The sequence below is a fragment of the Triturus cristatus genome, chromosome 7 (genome assembly GCF_964204655.1).
Source record: "Triturus cristatus chromosome 7, aTriCri1.1, whole genome shotgun sequence".
Taxonomy (NCBI): Eukaryota; Metazoa; Chordata; class Amphibia; order Caudata; family Salamandridae; genus Triturus; species Triturus cristatus.
The window spans coordinates 1,643,208,290-1,643,221,955 of NC_140590.1; positions in this window are offsets into that span (position 1 = coordinate 1,643,208,290).

Genomic DNA, 13,666 nt, shown 5'->3' on the forward strand with positions numbered 1-13,666 from the left:
AGAGACTATGCTGTCCCTCAAAAATACACAATGATACGCTAAATATCTTTTACACTGGTATAAATTGCATTTTCCAAATCCATAGTCTCCAATGCAAGACGCCACATGAGACAACTGCAAGAGCACCTAGTGGACAAAATGTCCACGCTGAGAAACCGAAACAACAAATTGACAATGTTCGGAGCAGTATCACACACTTCCAGTGGTGGCAAAAGTAACAGAACATAATGCATCCGCATTCAGTAGACCCTGCAAGCAAAGTCATTTGTCGCAGATGCTTCCATTCTGGAATAGGGAACCAGCAATATAGAGCTATAGGTACAGAGGACCTGGGTCGGATGTACTAAGCCATTTTACAATGGCATCCCCTGTCATTTCAATCAGAGAGCAAGGGACCCCCTCCAAAGGACAAATAATGACTGGGAGTAAGACTAGAAAGACCAAATTGAACCAGAAAACACTCTCCTTAGACCTATATTTCTTTTACAAGAGATTGAATCTAGTATGGGTATAAAAATATTCCAAATATTTATAACATTACAACAACATCATTCTTTTTTGAGGTTTTCTGGTTCAATCCCCTGTCATTTGCAAAATCACATTGTTTGCAATCGCAAATTTTATGTTTGTTATTTACAAAATCCAGTTTACGATTCTGTGAAGTTTTGCTGACTTGTAAAATAGGTTTTGCGGCCCATACCAAATCACCATTTGGAAGGGGTGCTCTTTCCAAATAGCCATTCAGTATGAAATGAATGAATGGTTTGCGACTGCAATTCCAGTTGTAAACCACTGTACAGTTACCAACACTTCCAAGGCGGTGGTAACTGATTTAGCACTTCCAGCTCCCCCTGATGTTTTCCTCAATTTAAAATCTTTATAATTTTTTAAAGCAGCCCCTGCTCCTTAGAGGAACATAGGCTGCTTAAAAAAAACTGTTTAGGAATGCAAACACAAGGATGATGGGCTGCTGTCCCTTGCAGGACACTAACTCTGTGGTCGGTATCCAATCACAGGTGTCGCAAATTGTGACCAGCCTCATTAGGTATTCTGTGACCCCCTGCGACCCCCTGCGACCCCCTGCGACTGATGATTTTATGAAGCAGCCTAATGGCGCATCCGCCGCTTCATAAAATCAAATACTGATCGCAAAAAGTCAGTGTACAATATGTGACCTCTTTTCACAACCAGGATGGTAGTACATCTGGCCCCTGATTCCTGAAGATGTTTTCTTCCAAATGAGTATATTAGAACTCAGGGTGGACCATCTGTCTCTGACGTCCTTAGATCTAGTTTTGTTGAGCTACAAAGTTCTATTTTAAATGAGCAACTCAAATATGCTTTACCTATGCAAGCAATGTGAAGGTGAAATGGAGGATCTTATTGAAAGAATGTCAGGTCATATGATATTTGCTCAGTGCCAAGGACTTTAGTCTATCAGCAATACACTTTGTAGGTGCACTAAACCAGCAGGAGGGTATGTTAAGCAGAAGCATATGAGAAGATCAGAAATTAATCCTGAATGATGAACCTCCTGTTTTCAAAGGTTTAGTTCTCTAACCAGCAGCAAATGTACAGTGAATCAATTACTTTCTTTCGTCTCAGAACTGCTGTTCAAGCTCTCATATGCTTGCCTCCAGGTGGTGGTAATGCCGTGTTCCATGGCTTCACAGTTTCCGCATGGCTGCCCCTTCGAGCTGGCGTCTGGACCGGGCAGGTTTCCAGTGCCGTCACCTGAGCAACCCGTGAGTATTCCTCGAGGCAACCACACTCTTCAGCCTAACGTAAGTCTCTGCCCTGTGCTTTTTGGATAACCATGTAGTAGTTCTAATGCTCTACTTTTAAACATTTTCTCCTCTCCCTGCGGGGTACTCCTTGCTGATACCTACCATTGCCGCCTATCAGCCCTAGATGGTGTGGGCCTCCTACGCCGCTTTAAACTCAAGGAGTAATCCCAACTCTCTTTTTAGGTAAGAGTACACTCTGTGCATCTATCCGCGATAATTTTGCGGACCTGGTTGTGAACCATTCTGTGCGATATATAGTGTCTCTATGACCCCCCTCCTTTCGCTATACGTCTGGTGAGCCTTTTGCCCGGCCTGGTGGAGGTGTTTGAGGCCCGTGGGATGCACTAGTTACCGAGCCCTACCTTGCTGCTGGGTACTGTGACCCCCACCGGGCCTCGATACTTTTCACCCCTGGCTGACATGGGACATCACCCACAGCTGTCCGCTCCTCTAAGCTCGAAAGAATCACGGGCCATTGGTGTGTGAAAGCATGACTGTCTCCAAGCAGTATGTATGTTCCCTCATTGCTGCTTACATATGCCGAATGATATGGCACTTCCGCATGTGTATTTTAACCCATCTCTTGTGTTATGTTTATTATTTCTTTCTGGTCTAGGTCTAGTGCAAAGGGGGCACAACAGACTCCTTAATCACACATTACCTGGTTAGGAGACACTAAAACACCCCCCCCTTTTTTGCCTAGTGAGACGGTGATTACTACCCCTCCCACTACACTTAGTCTGTGCACCCCTTCCACACTACTCACCACTACTGGTCCTGATGAAACGCCAGGGATCACTTTGACCACTTAAGGCGCGAAACATGTCGACCATTTTTTCCTGCTACCATAGACACATTACGTCTTGAAAGGTAACAATTTACTCTCGTTTTTATTATACCAAGGGTACCTCTTTATTAAAATACTCCCTTAGGCAACCCTTAGGTATTTTTATCTTTGCACACACTACCCTCACCACTGACCCCGGTACTCTCCCTCCGCACACCCGCATGCACCCATCGGCAGCTCTCTAAAAGATCTCCGCTAAAGAGACCCTTCGGGGGACCCGTAGGGCATTGCACCGCCGGCCCGACGAGGAGCACAGCCCGATGATGAAGCATGACATCCTTCGGGGTGTGTGAGGGCAACAAGAGACACTTTTGCTGTCTCCCCCCATCTCTAGTACCTTACCCTAGACCCAGTACCTATAGATATATCTTTTCTTCTCCTTTATTTTTGTGGTTGTTACTTGGTTGATTCACGACCATACCCACCCCGGAACAGTGCCTTCTAGTGATTATCTCATTGACATTTCGGAACACAGGCACTGGACCATTAATCAGCTCCTGGTCCCCCCCTCTCCCTTTTTGTTGATACAGTATTAAGCACGGCGGCTCAGCCGAGGGACCTTCTTTCTCTTTTTTCTTTTTTCTTTTTTCCTTTTCTCTCTCTCTTTACCTTCCCTGTCCCCAATTGTGATCTCTTCCTACCCTCCCTGAGACATGTCACTTTCCACCATGGGGGACAACCTAGGCCTCAGCTTCGGTGAAGACATAGTAGCTGAAATTTTGAGAACTCCATCACTCTTAGATAGCGATGGCAACACAGCAGGTACCAGTGCACAAGGTGACTGGAACACCCTGACCTCCCTTAAAAAACTTCAGGTCAAAACCGCCCTCCACGGCTCCATCATGACCGAATATCTCAGGGCAAACTCAGCACCCAACGGACTGTTGGTCCGCACAGCACCTAGGATCTTTTTGGAAGACCTTATCTTCAGACGCGAATGGAGCCAAATTGCATGGAAATGCACCAGGGATTGGATTGTTCTAATTATCAGTACTGCGAAGCGCTTATCTGATGCTTTGATTATAAAGATCAATATAGCAGAGAATGGTCTTAAAACCAGCATCAGCCTCTCTGCCTATAAAACTCGCCTAGCAGAAATCAATTCTGAAATCTCCGACCATCGAGACTACCTTCTAACCCAGAAGATAACTAAACTACAGAAGGATCTAAAGAGATTTGACAGGGAAAAGATCTATCCCTATACAAAAGAGGACTTCCAACCCACAGAGAACGACACGATCTCTGACGACGGCTCGTCAACGTCTAACCAGTCAGGCCGCTCCACAGGCAGTAACTCAAGTAATCAGAGCTGGGGCCGCCGCTCCAATCAACAGGGTCTATTACCACCACCCCCCGGGTTGCCGCCATTCTACGGGTTCCCACCCCAACCATTCCCACAACAGGGACCCATGTGGTACCCTCCATATAACCCACTACAACCAGGGTTCCAACAACCGTTCTTCCCCACCCCTCCTCCTCCTTTTCACAACAGAGGCAGGGGCAGAGGCAGAGGAAGAAGAAGAGGAAACAAGCAGGTCCATTGGCAAGATCCGGACAACCAACAGAGAACAACAAGGAGCATGGCACAACAACAAAAAAACTGATCGTCAACTTGTCTTCAAGACCTCTTAACCCTGACGAGACCACAGCCTTGGAACTTGGACTGGGCTTTGTCCCTACTCTAAAAGAGGACAACTTCAGGACTAATGAGGAACTCCACCAACTCTTTCGCAAAGTGAGACTTAGGGCCTTCTTTAAAAACAACCATACACAGACCGAGGATGACACAGGTCTGAGACCCCCGTCGAAATTCACCCCGACGTCTGGTATGGTCCCACACGAGGTTCTCACCTTCGAAATAGCAGTTCTAAGGGAGGTTAATCAATTAGAACCTCCAAGCTCTTACAACAATTTCCCCACAAGACTACGTAAAGCGGTTACCACTCTTCAGAATGACAATACTATCATAATAAAACCGGCAGACAAAGGGGGTGCCACAGTGATCCTCAACACACAGGACTACGAACAGGAGTGCTTACGCCAACTTAACAACACCGATTACTACGAGATTCTTGAGACTGACCCTACTACAAGACTACTAGGTCAGATCCGTGTCATGGTCAATGAAGCAGCGACAGAAGGATGGATTACGTCTAAAGAGGCAGCATTTCTGGTAAATCCTACCCCAAGAATGCCCTACTTCTATCTCCTTCCGAAAATCCACAAGGGGGTGACCCCGTGTCCGGGCCGCCCGATCGTATCTGGGATTGGCTCCCTTCTGGAACCTCTGAGCCAGTTTAGCGACTTCTTTTTACGTCCTCTGGTTCAGGCCACACCAGCTTACCTTAAAGATACCCGTGATGTCCTCAACCTCATCCGGACCATCAATGAAGAAAATACCGAGGAAATCAACCTACTACTCACACTGGATGTAGAAGCGCTCTACACAAATATACCACAGGAGGCAACCATTGAAGTGGTTAGCAACCTGTTACTGAATTCGGAACTCCCCACCCAAACCCCGGCTTGCTTCATCTCGGCGCTCATCGCTCTTGCTTTGACAAATAACTATTTTATGTACAAAACTACCATTTATCACCAGGTACAAGGGACCAGCATGGGTAGCACCTTTGCGCCGAGTCTGGCTGGGTTGTACATGTCACACTTTGAAACTAACCATATCTTCACAGACACTAACCCATTCCACAAACACCTTGTCACTTGGAAACGGTACATCGATGATGTTTTGATCCTATGGAGAGGTCCGGCATCTGAGACACTGGAATTCTTTGGATGGATAAACAATCAGGACCCCCATTTACGCTTCACTATGACTTCTAGTAAGGAAACAATCCCCTTCTTGGATCTATCTATCCAACTTGAAAACGGTACACTTCACACCAGCACCTACAAAAAAGAGACTGACTGCAACAGTCTCCTGAGTTTCAAGAGCCACCACCCAAAAGCCTTAAGGGAGAATCTACCATATGGCCAGTTTCTTAGGATTAGACGCAATTGCAGTAAGTTACAGGATTTTGAAATGCAAGCCAACACCTTAACAGAGAACCTGACAGAGAGGCACTACCCGGTAAAAGTGATCAAGCAGGCAAAGAAACGGGCCAGGAACAACACTCGTGAGGGCCTCCTAGAAACAAGAGAGCCTGATACTAATAAATTGATCACTTGTGTTACCACATTCACCCCTCTCTCTAATAAAATCAAAAAAATCATTAATCGAAATTGGAAAATCCTAAACAGCGATGCACTGAACATCCCCACACCTCGCTTTGCCTTCAAAAGAACCACCAATCTCAGAGACCAACTGATCAACACACGACCACGTCCAAAACAGGCGAGAAAAGAGAACACCCTCTGGGACCTCCCAGCAGTGAAGGGCCATTATCCGTGCGGCACGTGCAGTGCTTGTGCCTCGACACGACACACAAAATTCTTACAACTGGGCAATCTCAAATGGGAACAACGTAAACACACAAATTGCAATACTACCAATTGTATATACCTGATCTCATGCCCATGCGACCTTCTCTATATCGGAATGACCACCAGACCCATCAAGATAAGGATTGGTGAACACAAAAGCACCATCAGACGAGCTCGCTCAGCCACTAAATTGACAAACCATTTTTTGGAAAAAGGTCATCCATGTGAGGTGATCCAGTGGACCATTCTGGAATCTAATACCAACTGGACCAGCGAGTCCCTCTTCAGGCGTGAACAACGCTGGGTTCACCGCCTACACACAGATACCCAGGGACTCAATGACGATATTCCATGGTCCGAGCTATAATATGGCAATACCTACTTCCATTCCGCATTTGTTGAGTTCGCTCTTTGACCTCCCTACCTCCTTCCAGGGACTATACTGAACCTGCAGATGACAAATCGTACACTAACTATCGTTGATACAGCTCAGAACGATTCCTCAATAACCCGACTCTGACACTCGCCCTGAGACCAGTCGTTTTACTGATCTCTCACTAAACACACTCTAAAACACGCCTTTAGACCGGCCGATCGACTGTGGGGGAATAACATCGACATTTATTGGGGGTCTGCAACCATCCATACACCTGGCTGCCTGAACACCCCTTGGGTACCGCGGCCCCCACATGCCTCCCTTCTGATATCTAGGAGGTTGTGCCCTTTGTTTTAGCAGTGTTACACGATGACAGCTGAGGCATACCTGTACCACATAAAGTCTGGATTACTTTCCGTTTTCTCTTTGCCTTGGTAGAAACGCACACGAGTTCCCTCACGTCCCGCATGCGCAAAGAACACACGCCACTCACTCCACGCATGCGCGGAATACCCAACACGCATGCGCGTAGGAATACTGAGACCTGGGGATCCCCTACGCATGTGCAGCTCGTTGTTCAATGATTGAACGTTTTTTCACTACCGGAAATAGGCACCGCCTCAGTACCTGGGCCTCCCACTTTAAATACACGGGTCAGGTCACTTCACTTACCTTCGAGCTGGCGTCTGGACCGGGCAGGTTTCCAGTGCCGTCACCTGAGCAACCCGTGAGTATTCCTCGAGGCAACCACACTCTTCAGCCTAACGTAAGTCTCTGCCCTGTGCTTTTTGGATAACCATGTAGTAGTTCTAATGCTCTACTTTTAAACATTTTCTCCTCTCCCTGCGGGGTACTCCTTGCTGATACCTACCATTGCCGCCTATCAGCCCTAGATGGTGTGGGCCTCCTACGCCGCTTTAAACTCAAGGAGTAATCCCAACTCTCTTTTTAGGTAAGAGTACACTCTGTGCATCTATCCGCGATAATTTTGCGGACCTGGTTGTGAACCATTCTGAGCGTTATATAGTGTCTCTATGACCCCCCTCCTTTCGCTATACGTCTGGTGAGCCTTTTGCCCGGCCTGGTGGAGGTGTTTGAGGCCCGTGGGATGCACTAGTTACCGAGCCCTACCTTGCTGCTGGGTACTGTGACCCCCACCGGGCCTCGATACTTTTCACCCCTGGCTGACATGGGACATCACCCACAGCTGTCCGCTCCTCTAAGCTCGAAAGAATCACGGGCCATTGGTGTGTGAAAGCATGACTGTCTCCAAGCAGTATGTATGTTCCCTCATTGCTGCTTACATATGCCGAATGATATGGCACTTCCGCATGTGTATTTTAACCCATCTCTTGTGTTATGTTTATTATTTCTTTCTGGTCTAGGTCTAGTGCAAAGGGGGCACAACAGACTCCTTAATCACACATTACCTGGTTAGGAGACACTAAAACACCCCCCCCTTTTTTGCCTAGTGAGACGGTGATTACTACCCCTCCCACTACACTTAGTCTGTGCACCCCTTCCACACTACTCACCACTACTGGTCCTGATGAAACGCCAGGGATCACTTTGACCACTTAAGGCGCGAAACATGTCGACCATTTTTTCCTGCTACCATAGACACATTACGTCTTGAAAGGTAACAATTTACTCTCGTTTTTATTATACCAAGGGTACCTCTTTATTAAAATACTCCCTTAGGCAACCCTTAGGTATTTTTATCTTTGCACACACTACCCTCACCACTGACCCCGGTACTCTCCCTCCGCACACCCGCATGCACCCATCGGCAGCTCTCTAAAAGATCTCCGCTAAAGAGACCCTTCGGGGGACCCGTAGGGCATTGCACCGCCGGCCCGACGAGGAGCACAGCCCGATGATGAAGCATGACATCCTTCGGGGTGTGTGAGGGCAACAAGAGACACTTTTGCTGTCTCCCCCCATCTCTAGTACCTTACCCTAGACCCAGTACCTATAGATATATCTTTTCTTCTCCTTTATTTTTGTGGTTGGACTTGGTTGATTCACGACCATACCCACCCCGGAACAGTGCCTTCTAGTGATTATCTGCCCCTTAAGGGAACCTACATGTTGACGCATGTGTCATCAAGGGCCTGCAGAAATATGATCACATCCAACCAGGGCCGGACTGGGAACCAAAACCAGCCCTGGCCTAGTGCTCGGCCGGCCCCCCGGGGGGGGGGGGTTGGGGTTGCGGCCGAGCTCTTTCCAGGGCCGGTTTTCGGACGAGTTTGTTACAGGGCCGATTTTAGAGCTATTCTGCAAAAACGGCCCTGTAACAAAATCGGCCCCAAGGGGCCCAAAACCGGCCCCCACCCGTGCGGCCACCCGGGGGATTGCCCGGTGCCGCTACGGCCCAGTCCGGCCCTGCATCCAACCCATTCTGATATAACTCCAATGACTCTCCTTACCGGCCTGCACCATCTTCAAAACAAGCTGCATCATTTACAAAGCTCTCATGACTAGCACCATGCTTACCTTGCAGAAAATCTCATCATTTCTGCTGACTCTCTGTGAACCTTCAGCCAGGACACCATCAACCTATAGACTAAGAAGTGTAAAAAAGAAAAATCCAGTAAACAGGCCTTCCCCATCTTTGCACCCAGGACCTGGAACAACATCCCTATTTCCATCAGAACCACCAGAAGGTGTCGGAAAGAGCTGAAGACACTCCTCTTTAAGAAATAATACATCACAATGCTGTAAAAGTACACTTATTCCACAAGACCCCAGCTACTTCTCATATCACCCGTTGACTATGCTTGCCTTTGATCCTGTGCGTGCTCCGCCGCCCTGTGGTTAGATTTGCACTATAGAGATATCATATGCATCTACACCTGGTATTAGAAGCAGTGGTCGGGAGGCAATGCCTTTATTGACCAGTTTGTCGAGTGCATTTCTCTACACGTTTCCTCCAATCATTCTGACTTGAAAGGTTCTTCTGAAACTGAATCTGTCCACAATCAAAATGATGTTTATATTCCAAGAATTGTTGCTGGTAGAGGTTCACAGATCTACTTCTGTTGTTGTAGCAGCTACAATAGTGATTGCTATTTAGCCCTGGTCTACTAACCTTGATGCAGGGCAAGATGTTGCACCTAAGCCTCACATCTTTGAACTTAATTTCTTGGCTTATGAAATTCAGCAATATGGTCACCTGAACATTCCATCAAACTGCATGGACATTCTCCGGGAAGCAAAAACAACTTTCAACAGGACACTGTATGCCTTCAACTGTAGGAGTTTCTGTTTATGGTTCATTGAAAGTTCCATGAATTCTGTGCTATGGAGAAACAGTACGTCCTTATCTTTTGCACTTGGCCAGATCTGGTTTACAGTGTATGCCCTTGAAGGTGAATTCAGCTGCGCTCATTGTTCTTTGCACTCATTGCTTATGATGAAACTATTTCCAAAAATCATTTTTTCAACATTTCAATCATTATGGATCTTCTGGAAGGAGTTGGAGGATTCCCCCAAGTAAGAAATCCATCTGCTCTGTCAAGGGCTAAGCACCGTTGTACCCAAATTGATAGTCCTTCTGTAAGCACATGCAAGAGACAATATTTCAACTTCTTCGAAAGAAGGTTTCCTTCCTGCCAGCAATTATGTCTACACTTAGAGTTACCGAGATCCATGCAGTATGCTCTAATGAACCATACACCATCTTTCAGAGGAGTGAAATGGTCTTAAGAAACCACCCCTCTTTTCTTCGAAAATTCACATCATATTTGTAAGTCCACAAATACATCTGGTTACAGACCTTGTTCCTACTGTCAAATTGATAGATCCATCCTACATTAAAGGTGAGGACAGCATTCTGAAACTACCTGTAAAAAAATAAGGATACATATTACACACTCAAATTAGTGGCAAAGTTTAGCTCAATCTATATGGGATGGCAGATTGTAAACATTGTGTGACCTTTCTGACCTTTGTAATACTATCTTCTGGTGGATACATCTTCCTGCAAATTCCTCACATTATGAATGCTGCTTCCAGGCTTCAGATAGGGGTCGAAAAACTTTGTTCCCAGCGAGTACTCACCAGTGTGGCTAGGTGACTCCATGCAGCTTTTACCACAACTCTGCCTCTTGAGGTGACTTTACTGGAGTACATAAGGCACAAAGCTGCACGCTGTCTTCAGCTATTGTTTTTCTCTGCCTTATCAACGTAGTCCAGAGCTCCCTCTTGCTGTCTCAACATTGACTAGGTCAAATGTTGCAATGGGCATCAGGTTTTAAACCTCAAGAATGGTGCTGCAAGATTATGTCCGCTTTGGACTCCCATGACTACTGTATGCTGTGTCTGACCTTCAGCTGCATTGTAGCCTGCACCTGCCTGCCCTGAAGGCAATCAGGGAGTGGGAAGCAACATTATTTTTGACTAATGCCTTCAGACAGAGTCCTAGGCAGAACCCCTCTCCCTCTTTTCAGGGAACTTTCTTTTAAGAGATCCCCCCAAACCCAATATTAAAAATAAAAACACAAAAAGCAGCCTAGGAAAGAGAAGTTGTCCTCTTCATTGCAGAAGCAGTCTTGTTCCTTGGATCTTTTCAAGCCTTGATGCCCTTCCTTGATGCCAGAATTTGTCTTGACATCTGGCAGTCCCTGGTGCCTAAAGGGATAAGATCAGGTCCTATGGTCGGGGTCAAGGCCTTCCAGCTAGTGATGCTGGATCTCTACAGGCTTGCTCTACAGCTCTCTGGCTACTCCCTAAAGGACCCTGGGCTTGGCAGCTCTGGCAACTCCAACTCTGCTGCTGCACCTCCACAGATGTGTGCCCCAGCGCCTATGGCAAAGCCAAAACCAGCTAGAGTGCTGTCCCCTGTTTGCTCAGACCCTCCCTTGACACCGATTGTGAAGCTGCTGATGATGATAAAGCCCACTGAGTTAACTCCAGTGCCAACCAAGGAGAGTATTGGGAGCAATTCTCCTGAGGTCAAAGTTTTGCCCGCAAGAAGAATTCTTTTTTGTTGGATTCAGATGCCTTGGCAATAGATGATAAGGGCTATAGCCAAACAGAGACTGAATACCTATTGGCACCTTACAATAGTGTTGCCGGCATTTACTTGGACTTACAAAATGCATGTGGCCTAGATACTTCAAGGTGTCATTTCCTACCACACCGCTTTTTGCAGTTTTGTCTTTCGTTGTATGGAAGGTGGCATAGGCTTTAAAACTGACTTTGCCTTCTGCAGAAATGAAGTCAATCATTCTGAAAAAAAGCTTGCAATTTCCCACAGATTCTGTGGTGAGAGTTTCCTAGACCGTGGCTGCATGTGGCTGCAGGTCTGCATGTGAGAAACTATTTTCGGACTTGGCATTCTTCAGAAAAATTGCTAGATGCCATAAGCCATCTCACGGTGCCCTGTACTTGTTCTCCCGTGCTTCATTGGAGAGTCTGGTGGTTCCAACATCATATTGAAAGCAGAACCCCAATGCTCTTCCTACAGTTCACCCAGAGAGGGAATGTGAGATGCTTGACTCCCTGGGTAACAAAGCTCTGGCCTCTATCAGGTTGGCTAGCTCCACGGCTACTGTCCCCCAGCCTTTTAGGCCACTACAGCCATGCTTTATGGGAACCGATGAAACTTAAAATTGACAGCCCGTCAGTTATATGAAAAAGACATATGTGACCTGTAAAGTGATGGTCTAAATGCATTACAATAAATTCTGAAGTGTGGCTTTATGGGAAACATTGCACTGTCTATGGGTGCAGCTATGATGCTGCATGTGTATGCCTGGATGTATTTTTGGGAGCTATCAAGGCTAAGGTCCTGCGTAAGCCCTATATTGGTGAGTGGCTACTTGGAGAGAAGGCTGACTCCTCCTTGGAATGAAATGCAGAACTTTGTCTCACACCGTGGACCAGGCTTCTCCTGAATGGCAATTTCACCAACAGAATTTGAAAGTTTTGTCCTTATTTTCGGCCTGTGCAGCTCAGATGGGGAGTCTACGTCTTCCGTACTTCAATAGTCAGCTGGTGTAGCAGAGTTCACAGTGCATGTTCATGAACATCTCTAGTGGACAATGACTGATCTCCACGACCAGGGCTGTACCTTCAATGTCCAGAAGTCTAACCTCATTCCTATACGAAGGCTGACCTTTATTGTGGTGTTGCTTGACACAAGCCGTATGAAGACCTTTTCTCAGAGGATCGTGGATATTTGGCTGATGATTCTGATGTGTTTGACTCAAGCTCACATCCCAGGTTTTGTGCCTGCTGTGCCTCAAGGCCTCCTGCATCCTGTTGGTGTTTCAGATCAGGTGGTGGTTGAAAAGGCATTGGCTGCAACACCAAGGAAGCTTCTCGTCTCAGTTATGGATCTTCCAATCGGTGAATCAGGATATGCACTGATTGATGGATCATCTCCAAACTTCTGAGCAAATTAATGTAGGTTTAAAAATGACTGCAGCATGTGCAAATGCAATATGTGAATGTGCCCTACAGCGCAGCTGACGCCCCTATGTATGTAATTTTGGGTTTTCACTGTAGTTTCTATGTCCTGAATGCCAACTGCTGTGACAGCAAATTCACACGATGAACTGCTGTCTGAACACAAGCTCAAACAGATGTATTCTTGGTTTTCCAAATACTGTAAAGGTCACCAGGTAATTTGTCAGCTGTGACTGGTCAGTACCAGTTTGTAAATACACTCACCGTCCCCAACCTGAAGGCATGAATCTGACAAGAACACAGTCGGATGGGACGTATATTCCTGGCTGGATGGACAGCAACAGCAGCAATTCTCTGATAAAATTATGAAACTTTTAGAATATACTCCTGAAACTTTTGCAGATGTTTTGTATTTCCTAATAGGGTTGCAGTTTCTGCTTCACATAGCCTGAACATGGAGACAGACTTAGAAGGTTTGGGTGTGCTAAGGAGTTATCCTTACTTAACATTTGTATAATGGTATTGTTTGTGCACTAATTACGAGCTTTAATACTTGCTATATAGCCTGTGCCTCTCACCTTAAACGTGATCTGGATACTCTCTGATCCTCTAAGAGTGTTTGACTTCATTTGGGAAGCTGACTCTACTGTGCTGCACATTATCGGGAGGCACTGACTTATAGTCCAGTGAGACCTTTGCAACAGCTAAACTCACATCCTTGGCAGGGAATCCAGACAAAGTTTCAGGAGGGCCCAGGTTTGATAGCGGGGTGGACCATTTTGACCTCAGGTTACCATG